Raw genomic sequence first — 22266 nt, 5'->3', positions numbered from 1 at the left:
GAACGTTACTCTAGCATTAAAAGGAATGAAATTGGGTCACTTGTAGAGATGTATTTGGACCTAGAGTCTGTCATATAGAGGGAAGTAAGCCAGAAAGAGAAAAAAACACCCCATACCTTTTTTATCCATTCATCTATAGATGGGCACTTATGTTGTTTCCCTATCTTGGCTATTGTAAATAATTCTGCAGTGAACATAGAGGTGCACATATCTTTTTGAATTAGTGTTTTTGTTTCCTCAGGCAAGTACCCAGAAGTGGAAAATCTGAATCATATGATAGTCCTATTCTTAATATTTTGAGGATTCTCCATTTTATTTTCCGTATTTTCAATTTCAATTTCAATTCCCTTTTTTCCACATCCTCGCCAACACTTGTTATAGAAATAACAGCAAGTGCCTTTTTTATAGTATCCATTCTAATGGACATGAGGCAATATCTCATTGTGGTTTTGATCTGCATTTCCTTGATGATAAAAGATGTTGAACACCATTTTAGGTACGTGTTGGTCATCTGTATATTTTCTTTGGACAAAATGTCTATTCAGCTCTTCTGCCCATTTTTAATCAGGTTGTTTGCTTTTTTGTTGTTAAGCTTTATGAGTTTTTATATATTTCGGATATTAGCCACTTATTAGATATATCATTTGCAAATATCTTCTCCCATTAGGTAGGTTGCCTTTTCATTTCGTTGATGGTTTCCTTTGCTGTGAAGAAGCTTTTTATTTTGAGGTAGTCCTATTCATTGATATTGCTTTTGTATCCCTTGCCTACAGAGATATATCCAGAAAGATATTGCTAAGACAAATGTCAAAGTGTGTACAGCCTATATTTTATTCTAGGAGTTTTATGGTTTTAGTCATACATTGAAGTCTTTAATCTATTTTGAGCTGTGTGTGGTGTCAGATGGTGGTCTAGTGTCATTCTTTTGCATGTGACTGGCCAATTTGCTCAAGACCATTTATTTATTTATTTATTTATTTATTTATTTATTTATTTATTTATAACATCTCTATTAGAGTATAATTGCTTTACAATGGTGTGTCAGTTTCTGCTTTATAACAAAGTGAATCAGTTATACATATACATATGTCCCCATATCTCTTCCCTCTTGCATCTCCCTCCCTCCCACCCTCCCTATCCTACCCCTCTAGGTAGTCACAAAGCACCGAGCTGATGTCCCTGTTCTATGCAGCTGCTTCCCACTAGCTATCTATTTTATGTTTGGTAGTGTATATATGTCCATTCCACTCTGTCACTTTGTCCCAACTTACCTTTCCCCCTCCCCATACAATTCATAGTATAATTTGAAATTAGGCAGTGTGATACCTCCAGCTTTTTTATTGTTTGTTTGTTTGTTTGTTTTGTTTTGTTTTGTTTTGTTGTTTTTTTTCTCACAATCTTCTTGTCTGCTTGGGGTCCTTTGTGGTTCCATTTAAATTTTAAGATTTTATTTTTATTTCAGTGAAAAATGTCATTGGTATTTTGATAGGGATTGCATTGAATCTCTAGATTTCTTTAGGTAATATGGACATTTTAACAATGTTAACTCTTTCAATCCATAAACACAGAATTTGTTTCCATTTCTTTGTATCTTCTTCAATTTAACAAAGTCTTACAGTTTTCCGTGTACATGTCTTTTACCTCTTTGGTTAAACTTATTCCTATGTATTTTACTCGTTTTGATGCTATTGTCTATGAGGTTGTTTTCTTACTTTCATTTTTCTTTAGTTTTTAAATTTTTTAATGAAAAGACAGAGATTTCTGTCTATTGATATTTTTATCCTGAGACTTTCCTTAATATATGTATTACTTTTAACAGTTTTCAGTGGAATCTTTAGAGTTTTCTGTATATATTATCATGTCATCTGAAAATAGTGACAGTTTTACTTCTTTCCTTCCCATTTGGATGACATTTGTTTCTTTTCTTTTCTAATTGCTCTGGCTAAGACGTCCAGTACTATGCTGAATAAGAATAGCAAGAGGGACATCCTTGTCTTATTCCTGATCTTAGAGGAAAATCCTTCAGAGTTCACCGTTGAGTATGATACTAGCTGTGGGCTTGTCATATATAGTCTTGATTATTTTGAGATACATTCCGTCTATACACACTTTGTTGAGCATTTTATCATAAATGAATGTTGAATTTTTCCAAATGTTTTTTTCTGCATCTATTGAGGTGATCTTATGAATTTTGTCCTTTGTTTTGTTAATGTGGTTTATCCTGTTGATTTGCATATGTTGAACCATCCTAGTATCACTAGAATGAATCCCCCTTGATCACGGTGGATGATCCTTTTAATGTATTTTTGAATTCTGCTTGCTAGTATTTTCTTGAGAATTTTTGCTTCTATGTTCATCAGGTATATTGGCCTGTAGTTTTCTTTCTGTATGTTGACCTTCTATAGATTGGTTGTCAGGGTAATGCTGACCTCATAAAATGAGTTTGAAAGCTGTTCCTTTTCTTTCATTTTATTATAAGTGTTTGGAAATGATAGATATTAAATCTTTGAATGTTTGGGAAAAATCACCAGTGAAGCCAAATTGTCCTGGACTTTTGTTTGTTGGGAGATTTCTGATTATCTATTCAACCTCCTTACTAGTAATTTGTCTATTCATATGTTCTATTTCTTTATGAATCAGTCTTGGAAGATTGTAAGGTTTTAGAAATTTATCTTTTCTTCCGGTTTGTCCAAGTTGTTGGTAAATATTCATAGTAGTCTCTTATGAACCTTTGTATATCTGTGCCATGAGTTGTAATATTTCTTTATTTTTTGATTTATTTGAGTCCCCCCTCTTTTGGTGATGAGTATAGCTAAAAGCTTGTCAATTTGTTGTTTATCTTTTCAGTGAACAATTTCTTAGCTTTATTCATCTTTTATATAGTGTTTTTAGCTTATTTCTTATTTACTTCTGCTCCACTCATGATTACTTTCTTTCTTTCTTTGAGCTGTTTCTTCTTTTTTTTTTTTTTTCCATATCCTTTAGGTGTTAAGTTTAATTGTTTATTTGAGATTTCTTTTTCTTTTCCATGAAGTGGGTCTGTATTACTATAAACTTCCCTTTTAGTTCTGCTTTGGTTGCATCCCATACATTTTGGTATGATGCATTTCTGTTTTCATTTGTTGCTAGGTATATTTTGATTTATCTTTTGATTTGTTTCCATAACCCAGTAATTGTTCAGTAACATGTTTAATCTCTGTGTATTTACAGTTTATCCATTTTTCTTCTTATAATTAACTTCTAGCTTCATACCATTATGGTTGTGAAATATGTTTGATATTATTTCAATCTTTTTAACTTTATTGAGACTTGTTTTGTGGCTTGACGTGTGATCTGTCCTGCAAAATATTACATGTGCACTTGAGAAGTATGTGTATTCTGCTGTTTTTGAATGGGATTTACTGTATATGTATCTAACAAGTCTTCTTCTCTAATGTGTCATTTAAGACCAATGTTTCTGTATTGGTTTTCTGTTTGGATGATCTATCCATTGATGTAATTCGGGTGTTAAAGTCCTCTATTATTGTTGCCATGTCAAGTTCTCCATTTAGTTCTGTTAATATTTGCTTTATATTTTGTTGCTGCTATGTTGGCTGCATATATATTTATAAATATTATATCTTCTTGCTGGATTGACCTTTCAGTCATTAGCTAAAGCCCCTCTTTATCTTTTATTGCATTCTTGATTTTAAAATCTATTTTGTCTGATATGAGTATAGTTATACCGACTTTCTTTTCACTTCCATTTGCATGGAATATCTGTTTCCATACTTTCACTTTGTTTGTCTATGTTCTTACTTTTGAAATGAGTCTCTTGCAGGCAGTACATAGATATGTCTTTGCTTTTTTTTTTAAGCCCATTCAGCCTCTTTATGTCTTTTGATTGGAGAATTTAACCCATTTATATTTAAAGTAATTATCAATAAGTATGTTCTTAATGCCACTTTGCCATTGTTTTATGGTTCTTTTTATAGTTCTTGGTTTCTGCCATCTTCTCTTCTTCTCTTCCCTCATGGTTTGATGACTTTCTTTACTGTTATGTTTCTATTCCTTTCTCTTTTTCTTTGTGTATTTGCTATAAGTTTTTGCTTTGTGGTTACTGTGAAGTTCACATATATTACTCTTTATATATATTTTATGTTGATAGCAACTTTAATTTGGACAAAATTTATAATTCTACAGTTTACTCCCCCAGCACATTTTATGGTTTTGATGTCCCATTTTACATCTTTTTAATTTTATGTATCCCTTAACAGATTACTGTAATTTTAATTAATTTTATAACATTTTTAACCTTAATAGTAACTATATAAGTGATTAATCCACTATCTTTACTCTATATTTCCCTTTTCAGTGAGATTTTTACTTTTTACATTTTCTTGTTATGAAGAAACACATTTCACCCCCCATGTTAGTAGGGTAGGTCGGGATTGTAATAATGGCATCGATCAGTACTCCATCTTTAGGGAGAGTTTCAACTATACCCTGCTCCTCCAGCAGATGCCTTTAGATTGCAAATGAGTCTCCTTTACATATGGTCAGGTACTTTTCAAACTGCTGTTTTTTTGCTAGTTCTCAGGGTGATTGAGACTACATGTAAGCCCTTAAAAAGGAAAATCTCCATTTCCTAGAGTACTTTGGGTCTGATGGACATAAGTCCTGTTAGTTTTCTAAGCCAGATATTTTGGGGGCTCATCTCTCTTGTGTAGACCCCAGAGGTTGGGGTTGTTTGATGTGGAGCACAAACACCTCTCTCTTCCAGGAGAAGCACCAGACTGGTAAAAATATTTCCCTATTGTACATCACCACACGGGTGTTCAGGTTTTTGGCAAGACAAATTTGGAAAGAAAATAGAGATATATAGAATTAAATGTTCTATATATTACTGCAACTAAGTCAGTATAAATTTGAAGTATATTTCGATAAGTTGAATGCAAATTGTATGCCCAGAGCAACCGCTAAGAAAATAACTAAAAATATAAGGTTAACCATTATTGAAGGGATATAAATTTTAGACAAGAAAATATCCATTTAATACAAAGAAAAGACAATAAAGGAGAAATAGAGGAATGGAAAAGATATAAGTTATATAAAAAATTAAAAGCAAATGCCACATAGCACAGGGAGATCAGCTCAGTGCTTTGTGACCACCTAGACGGGTGGGATAGGGAGGGTGGGAGAGAGACGCAAGAGGGAGGAGAGATGGAGATACATGTATATGTATAGCTGATTCACTTTGTTATAAAGCAGAAACTAACACAACATTGTAAAGTAATTATACTCCAATAAAAATGTTAAAAAAAGCAAAATGGCAGATATAAACCCAGTAATACCAATAATAACATTAAATATAAATGGAATAAATATAATAAACAACAGTGTTATATAAAGAGCACCCAACTACATGTTGTCTACAGGAAACAAACTTTAGATTCAGGAACAAATATGTTGAAAGAAAAAGGATGGAAAGTGGTGTGCTAGGCAAACAACAACCATAAAAGGGTCAGAGTTGCTATACTAATATCAAGCAAATGAGACAATTGTTTTTTTACTAGCGATAAAGACGGATATTTCATAATGATAAAAGAGTCCGTCTACCAGGGATGTATAACAATTTTAAACATGTATGCAGGGCTTTCCTGGTGGCACAATGGTTAAGAATCTGCGTGCCAATGCAGGGGACATTGGTTTGATCCCTGGTCTGGGAAGCTCCTACATACCACAGAGCAACTAAGCCCATGTGCCACAACTACTGAGCCTGTGTGCCACAACTACGTAAGCCCATGTGCCTAGAGCCTGTGCTCCACAACAAGAGAAGCCACTGCAATGAGAATCCCATGCACTGCATCGAAGAGTAGCCCCTTCTCACTGCAGCTAGAGAAAGCCTGTGCACAGCAACGAAGACCCAATGCAGCCAGGAATAAATAAATAAATTTATTTAAAAAAAACATGCATGCATATAATGACAGAGTCTCAAAATACATGAAGCAAACACAGAATGGAAGAGAGAAATATTATATTCAACAATAATAGAGACTTCAGCAACCCACTTTCAATAATGGCTAGAACAATGAGGCAGAAGATCAATGAGGAAAAAGACCACTTGACTAACACCGTAAACTAACTAGATTAAGCAGACATCTGCAGAATATTCCACCCAACAACAGCAGATTACACATTTTTCTAAAGTGCAAATGGAACATTCTCCAGTATAGACCATATGCTAGGTCATACAGTTCTCAATAATGTTAAAAGGATTAAAATCATACTAAGTACTTTTCCCAAACAAAATTGAATGAGATAACAAATATATAACAAAACTAAATTTGGAAACCTACAAATATGTGGAAATTAAACAACACACATTTTTTGTTTTCTGGCCACACCACACGGCTTTCAGGATCTCGATTCCCCAACCAGGGATTGAACCTGGGCCAGGGCAATGAAAGCCTAGAATATTAACTACAAGGCAACCAGGGATCTCCCAACAACATACTTTTTTTTTTTTTTTTTTTTTTTTTTTTTGCGATACAGGGGATGCTCACTATTGTGGCTTCTCCCGTTGTGGAGCACAGGCTCTTGATGCACAGGCTCAGCAGCCATGGCTCACGGGCCTAGCCACTCCACAGCATGTGGGATCTTCCCGGACTGGGGCACGAACCCGTGTCCCCTGCATCAGCAGGCAGACTCTCAACCACTGCACCACCAGGGAAGCCCCCAACAACATACATCTTAATGCCCAGTTGGTTAAAGGAGAAACTACTTTGTGGTGAATGAAAATGAAGATACAGTATGCCCTAAATTGTGGGATACTGCTAGAGGTAAATTTATTGCTATTTTGTGAAGTGCCTTTAAAAAAAAAAAATGTATTGGAGTATACTTGATTTACAATGTTGTGTTAGTTTCAGGTGTACAGCAAGGTAAATCAGTTATATCAATACATACACATATAACATTCTTTCTTTAGATTCTTTTCCCATAATAGGCCATTACAGAGTATTGAGTAGAGTTCCCTGTTATGCAGAAGTTTCTTATGAGTTATCTATTTTATATATAGTATTGTATATATGTCAATCCCATTCTCCCAGTTTATCCCTCCCACCCTTATCCCCTGGTAACCATAAGTTTGTTTTCTACATCTGTGACTCTACTTCTGTTTTGTAAATAAGTTCATTTGTACCCTTTTTGTTTTTAGATTCCACATATAAGTGATATCATATGATATTTGTCTTTCTGTGTCTGACTTACTTCACTCAGTATGATAATCTCTAGGTCCATCCATGTTGCTGTAAATGGCATTATTTTGTTCTTTTTTATGGCTGAGTAAAATTCCCTTGTATATATGTACTTCATCTTCTTTATCCATTCCTCTGTTTATGGACATTTAACTCTATGCAAGGAGAGATTTCAGCTCTTCTTCCTTAGTCACACGGCCCTTGGGGCTCAGCTGTGGTTTCAGCCTCTCCTCCGGTTGTATTTCCTAGTGGGGAGAGCTATCCATGTCCTCCTGGGATAGTGGGATATGTCCCAGCACCCACTGATGGATTTCCTAGAAGGGGGGCTATCCACATGGATGGACCTAGAGATACTAAGTGAAGTAAGCTAGACAGAGAAAAACAAATATCATATGATATCACTTATTTATTGAATCTAAATAAAAAATACAAATGAGATTATATACAAAATAGAAATAGACCCCCAGACATAGAAAACAAATGTATTCTTACCAAAATGGAAAGGAGGGGAGAGGAGTGATAAAGTATGAGTTTGGAATTAAAATATACACACTACTATATATAAAATAGATAACCAACAAGGATGTACTGTATAGTACATGGAACTATACTCAATATTTTGTAATAACCTATAAGAGAAAAGACAAATATACATACATACATATATATATATATATATATATATATATATATATATATATATATATATATATATATAACTGAATCTCTTTGGTGTACAACTGAAATTAACACAACATTGTAAATCAACTATACTGTGATTTAAAAAAAATCAAGTAAAAAATATGTTAAAATATATATATATACAAATCAAAAAATAGATAACTTGAGCTTCATTAAATTTTGATTTTTTGTGCTGCAAATAAAAAGACAATTAACATAATGGCAGAAATATTTACAAATTATGTATCTCACAAGGGACTTGTACCCAGAATAATAAAAGAAATCTTAAAATTCAATAATGAAAAGACAAATAACCCAATTATTTTTTTTAAATGAATAGATATTTTTCCAAAGAAGATATACAAATGGCTAATAAAGACATAAAATATGCTCAACATCATTAACAATCTGGGAAATGAATATCAAAACCACAGTGTAATACAATTTCACACTCACTAAGATGATTATAGAAAAAAGGTAACAAGTGTTAGGGAGGATGTGGAGAAACTGGAACCTTTATATATTACTAAAGGCAATGTAAATTAGGGCAGAAACTTTGGGTAACATTCCCTCTGTTCCTTAAGTCGAGCACCTCTATGATAGCTCCTCATGTGACTATTTAGCATTATCATTTGTACCTTCTCATCTTCACTTTTGCCACATATTTCTATGCTTAAATGTCCTCCTTTCATTCTGTTGTTTCTAACAGGATGTTATTTCTTATTGTCACCAATTTAATCACTCATCATTGTGTGAGCTCTAATTTGCTCATGACCCTCTTAAAATGAAGCATCTACCATTAACATAGTACTCCAGATGCATATTACTTTTTTTTTTAATACACCCTCTTTATTCATGCAGCATAAAATGGCATTACCATTTTGGAATGCCTAAAACACAGTTAACTTATATTTATTTTACAGTCAATCCATTGACTTATTTTATTTTTGCATTATTTTCTGTTTATCTATGTGTTTCCCATTCTGTAGGGTACAAATGACATTTTGAGATTAAATATATGACTTTATATTTATACATGTTAAATTTCACTGTGCTAAGTTCAAAATATTTTTGAGATCTTTTTGCATCCTGATTCTGTCATCCAATATATTGGTTACCATAACTACAAGCACCTGACATCCATGTAGTTAACTTACTTCCAGATGATTTGGCCTATGCCATATTGTTATATATTATAATTTGTAAGGTTGTGTCTCACACTCCTGTTAATTTGGTTTGTTTCTTAGTTGGAAAATAAAATGAGAATGGTACCACTGTGCATTATTGCCAAACAGGTAGCTATGGTTTGTCCCTATAACACTCTATGAACTTTTTGGAAAGTGGAAATCTCCTTACTTCTCTTCTATTGTTGAAATCTAGGTTCTTGTCCCAAATATGCCTTTTACTTTCATATATCATGGCCTCTGCCTGTGCCTTATTTTCTATCTAAAATGTTCTTCATCCTACTCTCACTTGATAAACCTATACTCATACTTCAAAGTCAAAGTCAAATTCTATAATTTTTATAATGCCTCCTTGGTACTTCTCAGTTAGTATTAATCTTTCTCCGTTTAGTCACCTAGATGAATATCTTTAGCATATTTTACATTCCTTGGAACAGACTACAGTTAATTATATCTCCTGGACATGTGTGTTTATTTCCACCATTTGATTGTAATCTCTTTGAAGCTGGAGACTAAATAATCTCCACAGTATCTACCTTAGTTATTTTTGGTATATAATACATGCTGAATAAGTTAAAGGTGCAAAAAAATATCAAAGGAGACAGGGATATTGAAAAAGGCATTGAATTATAGTTAGTATACATGGATTCTGGTTCCCACGTTTCTGTGTATGACCTTTGGGCAAGTTATTTCCCCTCCTCTGTGCCCCACCAATTTATCTACAAGATATTTTCATCTCATTATTCATTGTCCTTGATTACAATATTTCATTAACTTGTCTGTTGCATAAATAATCAGTTTAATTTTCTAGGTGTTCAAATTCAAAATAAGTTATACTTGCTTTTTTGCAGTGAACCAGCATCATCCCAAGCACTGTATTCCTGGGTATCTCTTTCCTGTGTCAATTACTCTTGGAGTTTTCCCACATTCTTCCTTTGATGCAACTACAGGTGAGTTTTGAAACATATCTCCAGGATCCTGGATGTATGTGGCCAAGATATTTACTTAACAAAAAAATTAGTATTAATGATATCAATGCTTTATGCTAGATTTTGATCTGAATTGGTAATCTCTTCTTATATACTCCAGCTACAGAGTAGATTTTACCCAACCACATTATGTGACACTGGATGCAAATAAAATGAAAAGGAAAGGAAACAAAATTTGAAAATCTGCTAGATACTAAGCATGAAGATGAATCTAATTTCCTTCTAACATGAATCTATAAGCTAGGTATTATTAGCCCCATATTACAGATGAGGAAACTGATGCTCAGAGAGATTAGAAGTTGTAGAACCCGAAATAAGAATCAAGTACTTTTTTTATTTCAAAACCTGTAATCTTGATCATTACACTACACTGATAAAAAATAGAACTAAGCAAGATAATTCAAAGGTTTCCATGCAAATCCATGCCAGCAAAATTCAGAAACATATTCCATTTCCATTCCCTAGCACTGGAGGTTAGGTGGAATCATCTTCTTATCTGGAATGTGTTACATTTGATTTCTTTAAACCCTTAATTAGAAATATTTTAACATACACAATAATAAATAGACTGGCATACTAAATAACATTATAAAGCCACATAAAACCAGCACTCAGCTTTAAAAATTATCAGCATTTTGCCAGTCTTTTTTCATTTATTCCTTTCCCCCTCTTTGGGGGAAGTATTTTAAATCAAATCCAAACATCACATTATTTCACCCACAATTACTATAGTTACATTGGATTGTAAGCAAACTAAAGAGCAGTCAAGAAGCACATAACACATCTAATCCACCACTAACAATATATAACAAAGCACTTTCACATGTATTACCTTATTTTACCATCACAAAAGATCTCAAAGGAGCTCTCTGGTATATGAGACTTCAATATGGACATTTTCATGGATGTTTTGGGGGCAGTTGAACATACTTTCTTGACAAAGGCATTATTACATGGACTAAAATACAAACAAGTTTTTTTTATAGTAAACTATTGCATGGGCTAAAATACAAGTAACACAAATCATCTAAAAGTTTTCTGAGTAATATTCAAAACATACATATATGCTATTTGAATATCACTCCATTTCTGAACTTAACCTCATCACTTTTCTTCTAATTCCATCGTTCCATCTGAGGATTGGGAGGTGATGGTGGGGTGAGGTTATGGATGAGTTATTTCATACATTATTTGGTAATAAAAATATAAAAATTTTACATTTTAGTATGGAAATTTTATGGTTGCAGCAAAAATGTCCACATTCCAGATAAAAATGCCATGCTCAGTCAAAGAAGATGATGGCAGTTAATACTTATTGAGCACTTACTGTTGCCCAGGCACCAGGTTAAATGATACATGTGTAAATGCATTTAATCCCCAGGCTGAAAAAATGACCATGAAACCACTTACAACAAAATGGCTTGCTTTGTCCTGTGTGTAAGGATAAACAAGGTTTATTATCTACATTTGACCGGAGGTAGAAAATGAGGCACACTGGTATGAAGGGATTTGCTTTGGGCCACAAGGCAAGTACAGGTCAGAACCAGTACAAGCATGCAGGTCTACTAATCCTAGCAAAGTGTTCTTTTCACTGTTCCATTTCTTAAACAGCCTAAGCTAAAGAAAATTACAAGGGGCAGTTTGGTTAATTGTTTGTTTTTTTTTTGAAACTTTATGGTTTTAAGCTCCAAAGGAAATGCCATAAAAAGGTATTATGATTGAAATAATAATAATAATAATTAATAATAATAAGCTATCATTTGTTAAACACTCTATGTTCTTACATAAAACGTATCATTCCATCATCACCATTACCCTGAGTTATTATTGTCCCCTTTTACTTCTGAGACTGAGAAAAGCTAAGTAAATTACTACAGGTTTCTTAGCTTGGAGAAAATTGTACTTTCAGGTGCATGTCAAAAAATTCACAAAAGGCATCATGGCCACCAATAAAAGCAACACATGTAAATAATATTTGTATGGACATTATATCCTCATACACAAGGAATTTTACATAGTATTTGCTCTTACATGGTGTTCTTTTACTGGAACTGATATTTGAATTGATTGGATGTTTGTTTCATTTTAAGTGATGAATTTTAATTTGTCATTCATTCTGGGAACCTTAGGGAGGTGAATAAACAAACATGTTGACGTTTTTCTTAGGGTTTAATGCTACCTTTTCATGGAAGATTGACAAAAGGAATATTATTTTCTTAGTTACAGTGTTTGAGGAGAGCGCTGCCTCTTTCTGTTGCTGATGCTATTTCTGCTGTAGGGATAGCTGCATACTTTAAAATGAAGATGTTGTTGTCACTTACAATCAAGCAAATAGCTAACTACAGCCTTTAATATGAACCTATGTTCCATAATACCAGGAACTTCAAAGCACTTCTTTCAAAAATAGTGGAGGCTAGACTGTGCAAATTCCTTGAAGGAGGTTAAAGGTTCTACATAAGTGCAAGATAGAGTAATTATTGTCAGTTTTCACATGCCTATTCCACTCCCTGATCTGCCCCAAGGTAGCTTCTCAGGCTGATGGCTCTTGATTTAAAACACACTTCAAAGCTCCCAGTTACTAGGATTTGTAAAGATAAAAGAGAGTATATGAAAGTTGTTTCAGTTCTGGGGTAAAACACCGAAAGCAATAAGACAGAAGAATGTTTTAAAAATTATCGTTAAAAAGTGTTTACATTCATTGTTTAAAGAATTGAAATACTTTCTGGAAAATTAAAATCCACATTTCACTTATTTTTCTGAATGACCCAGATGCATCAAAGAAAATTATTAATTGATCCATTTTACAATTCAGATCATTGCTTTCAGTACTACACTGCAGTTAGTGTATATTAGGAATAATCATGTAGAATTTCTTTCTCAGAAGATCCATAAGCACTCTCCTAGCAAGGGTAAAATATATGCAATCCTGAGCTCCACAGTCCTTTACTTTGGAGTTTCAGGAAAATAAAGATAGCTCATTTTGCATTTTTAGAATACACTTACATATATGAAATATTTGTGAGGGAAATTTAGTCTGCTCACATATACCTCCTGTACAGGAACACAATCACTCAGAAAGGTTGGTGGAAGGAAAGGAACAATTGCCTGTCAGGAGAGGGATAGGTTGTTAGAAAGAACAGCATGGGTTTAAGTTAAACAGATACTGGCAGATGCTGGTAAATTTTGTGTGGGAAGGAAAAGAGGTACAAGGCATGGATAAAGGATTAGGAGTCAGGAATATTGTTTTTTGACCACTCAATTTCGGGTCCTACTTTCTGGTTTAGTGCACATGTGGGAAATCAGTCACAAGTTTTTGAGAATGCTCATAGTCAGAGAACTTAAATCCAGGAAGCATGTTAAAGTTGGGAAAATATTCTGTTTGTCCTTTTAGAATTGAAACTTAATGAATGCATATGATTCAATGAAGCAAATATCTCTTGAGGCCTACTATATGCTAGCTATTTGTAGGTACTGGGAATGAATAAAAAATAATGTTTGCCCTCAAGTAACTCTAAGCCTATTGGAGGATATAGAAAAGAAAACAGATAACAGTCTAGTGTGATCAATTTCTTTATAAAGCTGAACAAAGAATGCTATGATAGAATATTGAAGGAGCCTCTAACCCATACTATAGTAGTAAGGCAAGACTTCTAGTAAGGATTATTTATCGAAATTGTGTTTTGAAAGATGTATAAGGGAAAGTTAGGTGAAGAATGGAAAAGAGTCTCTCAGGCACTTATACAAATAGCTGTAAAGCTGGAAAACCAAACAAAAAATGTCTACCACAAATGATAGATTGGTTTCAAGGTTTAATACTAATTTATAGATTACTTTCTAACATATCCATTTTCCTTCTCACTCTCCAGTGTACAGAGGCTTCTGGACAATCTTTATTATATTAGCTGTTGGTTTTGGTCTGGTTGGGGTATTTCTGTTTGTGTGTGGTGTGCCCTTTGCCACTGCTGCATGTTATAAAGCTGGAGGTGGCTTCCTGATTATATTTTCACATTACCTCATAGGGACATATTAGAAAGCTGTGTGTGTGTTTGTGTGTGTGTGCATGCAGGCGTGTGCAAGAGTAAGTATGTGCATGTTTGTGTTTATACACCCTTTACATGAAGAGGAACGGTTATGAAAAGAAGTAAAATGTAAATGACTGACTACAGGTAAATGTGCCTTTGATACAAATTTTGCATAAACAACTACTTTTCTTATCTATATATGTGAAATTTTCCCCAGTTGAGTTGTAAAAAGTTCATATTTAACAATTTATGCACTTATTTCTGAAATATTGGCTGTGATCTTTTCCTCCTAAATAGTTAGATGACAGATATAAACATTTATAATCTCCCCCATTTTTTTTTTTTTTTTTTTTTTTTGCTGTACGTGGGCCTCTCACTGCCGTGACCTCTCCCGTCGTGGAGCACAGGCTCCGGATGCGCAGGCCCAGCAGCCATGGCCCACGGGCCCAGCCGCTCCGTGGCATGTGGGATCCTCCCAGACCGGGACATGAACCCGTGCCCTCTGCATCAGCAGGCGGACCCTCAACCACTGCACCACCAGGGAAGCCCCTCCCCCATTTTTTTTTTTGACAAAACTGCTCAGTATGTGAGGGTTATATTTTAAGCTGACATTACTCTAGGTAAAAATAGAATTTGTAGACCAGAAAAAATGTTTTATATATATAGAAAATTGAATTGACAATGATGTTGGCTCTTTCATACCTGGATATACTCTCTATGCTTCACCATAATATAAAAGTAAACTATCCTATACTTTGATTATACAGTCAGGGAATGTACAATTGTTCAGGTATAAACCAATTTGAACTGATCTTAAATTCAACCTTAATTTATAGCCACAAATCCTCTCAAAATGTTAAATAGCTTTTGCATTTTAACTAAATTCTTATCTGTTTAAATTTTGTTGTTGAAACTCTGGCATTTGAATTTTAAATAATTATTTTGTACTTGTAAAATATGGAAAATTATCTAGAATTGGAAAATAAATATCATCTATAAGCTCAAAATATAAAGCTAACCAATGTTAATATCTTGTATATCTGTTGAGTGTTTCCCTATATACATATTTATTTTATTTAAAAAATGTGGATATCATACCATATATTAATAGTTTTGTATCTTTTTGGAAAATTAAATCTCACATAATGATTTCTGTCCAATGTCATTATTAATCTTTGCAACATAATCTTTAAGAGCTGCATATATTCTACCATATATTTCTAGCATAATTCATTAAAGTTACCTTATCATTGGGAATTTTGTTTGTTTCTATTTCTTATATTGTAAATGCTACAATAAATGTTCTTGTATATTATTTCACACAACAAGTGCTTATTAAGTGCTTACTATGTATAAGCCACTGTGCAAGGAAGGGGTAAATATTGGTGAATAAATCAGGCAAGTTCCCTGATGCAGGGAAAGCATAATCTAGTGAAGAAATAGACAATAACTAAATAAAGAAATGTGTATAATTTAAAAAAGTAATGAGTCTTATGAAGAAAATGAACAGAATTATAGAGACCAAAGAAGTGGCAGTAAGACTACTTTAGCTAAGATAGTTGGAGAAGGCACTTAGGAGGTAATATTTACACCTAGACTTGAATGATGAGAAGGAGCCAGACATGGGACAATGTGTGTGTGTGTGTGTGTGTGTGTGTGTGTGTGTCTTTGTGTGTTTCAGGGAGGAGTGGGGACACAGTGGTTGGTGTGTAGAGAATAGCATTGCAAGAAAAATGCAGCAATATGTGAAAACCTTAAGGTGGTAAAGAGATTTTAGGTTTGAGGGACTCAAAGACATACAGTAGGGCTAGAGCTTAAGTAATTGTGGAGAAAGTTGCCTGAAATAAAATTCACAAAGTAAGCAAAAGCTAGATCAAGAGGGTTATTTTTTTATAAGCTATGGTCAAGAGTTTGCATTTCTTTCCTAGTGAAATAAACAAACCATTGAAGAGTTTTAATAAGGAAACAAAAGCCATTGGAGTTTTAATAAGAAAACAAAAGCCATTGAAGAGTTTTAATAAGAAGAGAAAAATAATCTGACTTAGATAGCAAAAAGATTTCTCCTGCTATACCGTAGTGAGTTGGTTGAAGATAGAAAAATGTGGAGACACCCATTAGAAGATTATTAGAATGGTCTAGGGTAAATGATATGGTGGCTTGGACAAGAGAGTGGCCATGGAGAAGGGAAAAATAGTTTTAATATATGATATGTAAATTATATGTAAACATTATACTCATATACATATAGTAGAACTAATAGATCTTGCAAGATGTGGAGGAGACAAGACAGGAAGCAAAATCATGGAAGTGTACAAGGTTTTGTGCATGTTACTAATTCTTTTTTGATAAAAAAACCTAGTAAATGTATACTTTAAGGATTTTGCTACATATTGCCCAACTGTCCTACCTAACATGTGTACCAATTTGTTCCCCCACAAGAAGTGTATAACATGTACTGAAATCCAAAATGATAGCAGATAATTTGTATTTATATATGTTTTTTAATTCATTTTCATCTCTCTCAATGCTTAGTACATGATAGTTACTCTGACTAAAACAGTGTTCTTTCTTCTCTTTGCCTTTGCAAAATATTTATGTTCCTCAAGATTCATAGCAAATCTTATCCCCTTTCATGAAGTCTTATTTCTCCAATGAAATTTTAAGTTCCTTTAGGGTAGATGCCTAGTGTTATGCTTATGTGTCTGATGTACTATCTAATATAATGCTAAGTTCAAATAATACTTGATAATTGATTGATTGTCTTGCTGAAATTTGGCTTCTCTAAATTTACATTCATGGTTTTTATTAGAATATTGGTTCCATGAAGAGTGAAACAAGATCTTACAATTTATTAATGCTTGTTCTTATAGGTATGTACCTAGAGAAGTCCTCTGTTTAACAATTTTGAGGAGCTGTTATATACTGTAGGTTATATAAAGCATAAAGCAGTAAATAATTGAGAAGTGATGGGTACAGACAGAAATACCACTGGATGTTAGTGAAGTGAGGGATCGGAGTGAGTTAGCATGGGCAGGAAAGGCATTTTGGTAGAAGTTAAACTTTTGGATGAAGATTTACAGATATGGCTAGGAGAGACTGCACATTATAGACAAGGAGGCCAGCAAAGCCCAGACAGCAATGCAGAAGAGGTAGAAAGAAAATAAGAAAGATTTTCCTGATGTTTTTCTCACAATATTTATAGTACAAGAGAGTATTCATAGTGCAAGAGAGTATTTATAGTGTAAGAGAGTAATGGAGAAGTCAAATAATAGAACTTATATTTGGGGGATTGAAAGATAGTTGTAGTTGAAGGGTGTGAGGGATTTTAAGTTGCAACTCAGAGTCCCAGTAAATAGCTGTGTTATATTGAGGGGTGTAAGGGATGCAAGGGAAGACAGCTTTTGAAGAGTAAGGTGAGAATAACTAATATTTATTGAACACTTTCTATGTACCAAACATCTTTCTAAGTGTTTAACAAGTATTATCACACAGAAACTTTACAATATAGATACCACCACTTTACAGATGAAGAATCTAAGGTAGAGCAGGGTACTTGTCTAAAGTTAAGTATCTAGCATATGATGCAGCCAAACTCCAAAATGGAGAAGTCTGATTTCAGAGCCTACCCTGGAAACAATACAGTATTGCCCTCCCAAGAATATGGAGAGGTAGAGGCACATGAGGTAATAATGATGGCAAAGAAGAAATGTAGGAGTAAGGAAGAGGGAGAGCTGTTTAGAGATAATACTTATTACAGTCGAGTTAGTGGTGTAGTTATATGTGTTTGTGTGTTCAATACACAGTAGATTATGATAATCTTGAGGAAGAAAGGAAATATTTATTAATTACTTTTAAGAAATCTTCATATTAGTACATATGACTAGGTGCTCAATAAATACTTGACAGATCAAATGTAAATGAATGTCAGAGGAGGAATTTCAGAGTTTAAAATCTTGGTTGTTTAACAATTAAGAGTGATGTCGATACTCGAACTTCTGACTGGGCAAGTGGGTGACCAAATTGAACTGGAAAGGATAACTGGAATCGAAGGTTGCTCTATATTTAGAATGCCTAAATAAAGACTTGGAGAAAAAAAAACTTCTTTTTTTACCTACAAATAAACTGAGCTGATCCTGCTGTATTTATTTCTAGGACACCTAGTTTCAGACACCTAATTTGACCCTGCCAAAATATCTATTTTATTATATAGTCTACCAAGATTTTGCTTGGTTAAGAGCCCTGATTTTTAACTATATAAAAGGTCATTTTCTTACTCTCACTACTGCTACACTAACCTCTTTATGGTTTACTCTAAGCAGAATCTCAGTTGAAAATAGTGGGAAAGTACAGTTGTATAATGGCTGCTTTTTGGAGTGCAGGTCTAGGATTTCAACTCTCATTGCTGTTAACTTTCAGTGATTTCATTTCCTGGTGTTGTCATGATTTGGCTTTAGTTTACCATTGACAGTCTGTAGAGCTCTCTTTAAGGGCCAGCCAGGAAAACAACTTCTATTGACTCTACCTATGCATGGAGTCACATTTCCCTAAGAAGTATATTCTAAAGCAATTTGTGACTTAAAATGAAAATAAAACATCTTACTATTTCTTTCTAAGAAGACTGGTCAAATACTTTGAGCAAATGTTTGGAGATGTTCCAAAAATTTACTTTGTTGTTTTATATGAAACATTATGGTGCTGTGCAGACTGAGATTTCTATGTCTATACTATTGACTGAGGCACACATCAGTGCATTTAAAATTAACATGGAGAATTAACAGTGTTTTCCAGGAGAAATATTCTTTTTGTTTTCATTCTTATGATGCCCCTCCCCAAAACCCAGGACTATAAGTCCTGAAGTAAAACTCTCTGCTTACCTTGAATCAAAGTCCCAATATAATGTCAATTCACAGGAGGACTGGGATAATATTACATTATTCTTATAATTTGGGGCTGTGGTGAGCAATCTTTCTAAAAAGTCAGCTGATTTGGCTCAAGTGGTACAGATTGTAGCTTTACTAAATGTCTGGAATTTTCTGCCATTTCAGTTTGAGGTATTTACCTTTAAGACAGCTGTTGTCTTTAATAACTAGCCTCCCTTTCTTTATTTCATAGGTTCTTCAAAGCTCTGGTATACCAGCTCATCTTGTAGTTTCCTTTGAAGTGATTTTTGGCATAGAGGGGTGAGAATTACTAATAGGTAAATCAGTCTTAACTTTTATTTCCATGTTAATCATGCCTTCAAACTGATAAGCATGTGAAAAATATTACTAAGGCATGAATAAATATAGATAGTTGGACAGTTTGCTAAGTCTACATTTCTTCAGAGAAAACAACAGTGTTATAAAAAGAATAAATGATATGCAGTTATATCTTTTTGAAAAAAAATTCAGAAAGGATAGGAGAAAATGAGAATAAAATGTACCATGAGTCTAAATCAAAGATATCACAATTATGGACCTTTTGCTTTCTGGCCAAATTAAAAAGCCTCTGGATAATTATAATATCTATAGAATAATTTTCTTTTCTTTGATATAAATTGTCCATAGGGGCAACATATGAGAGGATGCTGAGAGTCAGTATTACATTTCCTTACTGTTAATATCTATTACAGACTATTTCAAGGGAAAATAGTATCTAGTAGCCAGTTATTTGCATTCCTATCATTAACAAACTGTGTGAAATGAATTTAGTTTCCAAAGAGAGATTCAATTCTCTTCTACAATTATGCCCTTTTCTCTCTTCAGAAGATAAAGGAATACATTACTTGAGCAAAGACTAAGTTGAATTTATAGTAACACCTCAATTAATTTGAACTATTTTGAGAGAAATGCAGGCCTGAAATGCAGGATGTTTTTTAAAGAAATAGTTTTACACAGAATACATTAATGGGGCAATATAGCATTGCCAATCAGGAAGGCTGCTTTAATGAATATATATGTAGTTGGAATGTCAGTTATTTGTCCAAAATGTGGGCTTAAGTAACTTTGTTCTCTTAAGAATGTGAGAAATGCCTTCGTATCTCTAAGGTTTGCTAAGAGATACTTAGAGGTTTGCTTAATAAAGCCTATTTTCACACATACAGCCTAGGAAAACCACTACCTCTACATTGATTTCTTTCTTGACTGACCAATGTTGCTTATTCTTTGTTTTAATTCAGTTCTTGCTCTCCACTATCATTTTGGATTTGATAGTTTAACAGTACCTTTCTTTCTGAGGCTGCCTTCAATTAGATCTCTGATATCAGACATGTATTGCTTTGTGCTTATAGTCTTTTCTTAGATTAGCTATTCTTGTGGCTGGTTCTGGTTTCTGCGGTGACAGTACAGACAAAGCCTCCATACAACTAATTACTTACCTTTGTTATTCTAATTTTGGGGTTTTAACATAAATTCTAAATTAGTGGAGTCCAAATGAATATTTTACTATATTTCTAAATAAGATGCAATCACCTAGACTGTACATTTTACATTTGGGGTGTAGTTACCATTTAAGAAAATTTCCTGGACCAAAAATATGCTTCCACATAAGTTTACTGATAGTCCTCCAAAGGGATTTCACTTCTATAGCATATGATATTGTAACCCATTTAAATTGTCAATCTACCAGGATACATCATAGTTTAAATTATCATTGATATTTATACACATGTTTATCACAAGAAAAACTGGAGAGCAGGTTTTGATAAGGATAAGAGGACATGAAGACATTGTCAGCATCACAAATTATGTATAAATAATATTTTTACCATTTTCTGAATAGCAGACTGAGGCCATGCTTTTTCCATCTAGGTATTGACTATATATATATCTCTCATTAAAATATAATAGAAGAAATATATAAGATTCCTCTTGCCATTTAATGGCTCTTCCTCTTCTCCTAGATCTTTAAATATTGTCATGTCCCAGAGGTCATCCTTCGACCATCTCTTTAAGTACACTCACTACTTACTTCTTTCATGATCTCATCCTGTCTCATGAATTTAAATATCATATCTATGCTGAAGACTCACAGATTTATATATCTAGATAGGATCACTCTCTTGAACTACAGGCTCATACATTCAACTACTTGTTTGGCGTTTCTACATAATAGCTTACTGACAACATATCACTCCTCTTCTCAAAACACTTAACTTGTTTCTAATTTCACTCAGAGGAACAGTGCTAATGTCCTTCCAATCAGCTGCAAGGTCCAGCATGATCTGCTGCCCCTATGCGCCCCCTCCATTACTTTTATTTTATTATTTTTTTCCTCCATTACTTGTTTTTTTTAAGAAGGTGTTGGGGGTAGGAGTTTATCCATTAATTTATTTATTTTTGCTGTGTTGGGTCTTCGTTTCTGTGTGAAGGCTTTCTCTAGTTGTGGCAAGTGGGGCCACTCTTCATTGTGGTGTGCGGGCCTCTCACTATCGTGACCTCTCTTATTGCAGAGCACAGACTCCAGACACGCAGGCTCAGCAGTTGTGGCTCACGGGCCTAGTTGCTCCACGGCATGTGGGATCTTCCCAGACCAGGGCTCGAACCCGTGTCCCCTGCATTAGCAGGCAGATTCTCAACCACTGCACCACCAGGGAAGCCCCCTCCTCCATTACTTTTAAACCATGTTTTCTACAACTATGCCTTGCTTACTCACTTCCAGCCAGAGTTGCTTTCTTGCTATTGCTTGAACACAGCAGACTTTCTCCTACCTTAGGGTCTTTGCACTGTTTGTATCCTTTGTTGAGAATATTCTCCCCAGTTCTCTGGGGAAATATTTCATTGTCTCTGAATCCTTGTTTTCTGAATCCTTGTTTATTAAAATATAGCCTTCAACCCTGATCAACTTATTTTAAATTGCAATACTCCCTGTTACCACCCAATACTACCAATAACTTATGTTCTACTCTTCTTTTTCTTTATTACATAGCATTATCACCTTCTAGTATAATATATAATTAATTTATTTTGTTTATTATTAATTGTTTGCTTCCTTCTCCTAGAACATAGGTTCCATGAAGACAAGGATATATATTTTTTTGACTGATATATTCCAAGTTCCCAGATTAGTTCCTGGCATAATAAATATTTGTTGAATGAATAGATATATTGACCAAATTAGCAGATTCACTAAGAATTAAGGTAGGAGTCTCCTTCAATAATACCAATGAACACCAGTA

This window comes from Mesoplodon bidens, assembly GCF_964165515.1.
Source record: "Mesoplodon bidens genome assembly, chromosome: X".
NCBI lineage: Eukaryota > Metazoa > Chordata > Mammalia > Artiodactyla > Ziphiidae > Mesoplodon > Mesoplodon bidens.
This window is presented reverse-complemented; position numbering follows the sequence as displayed.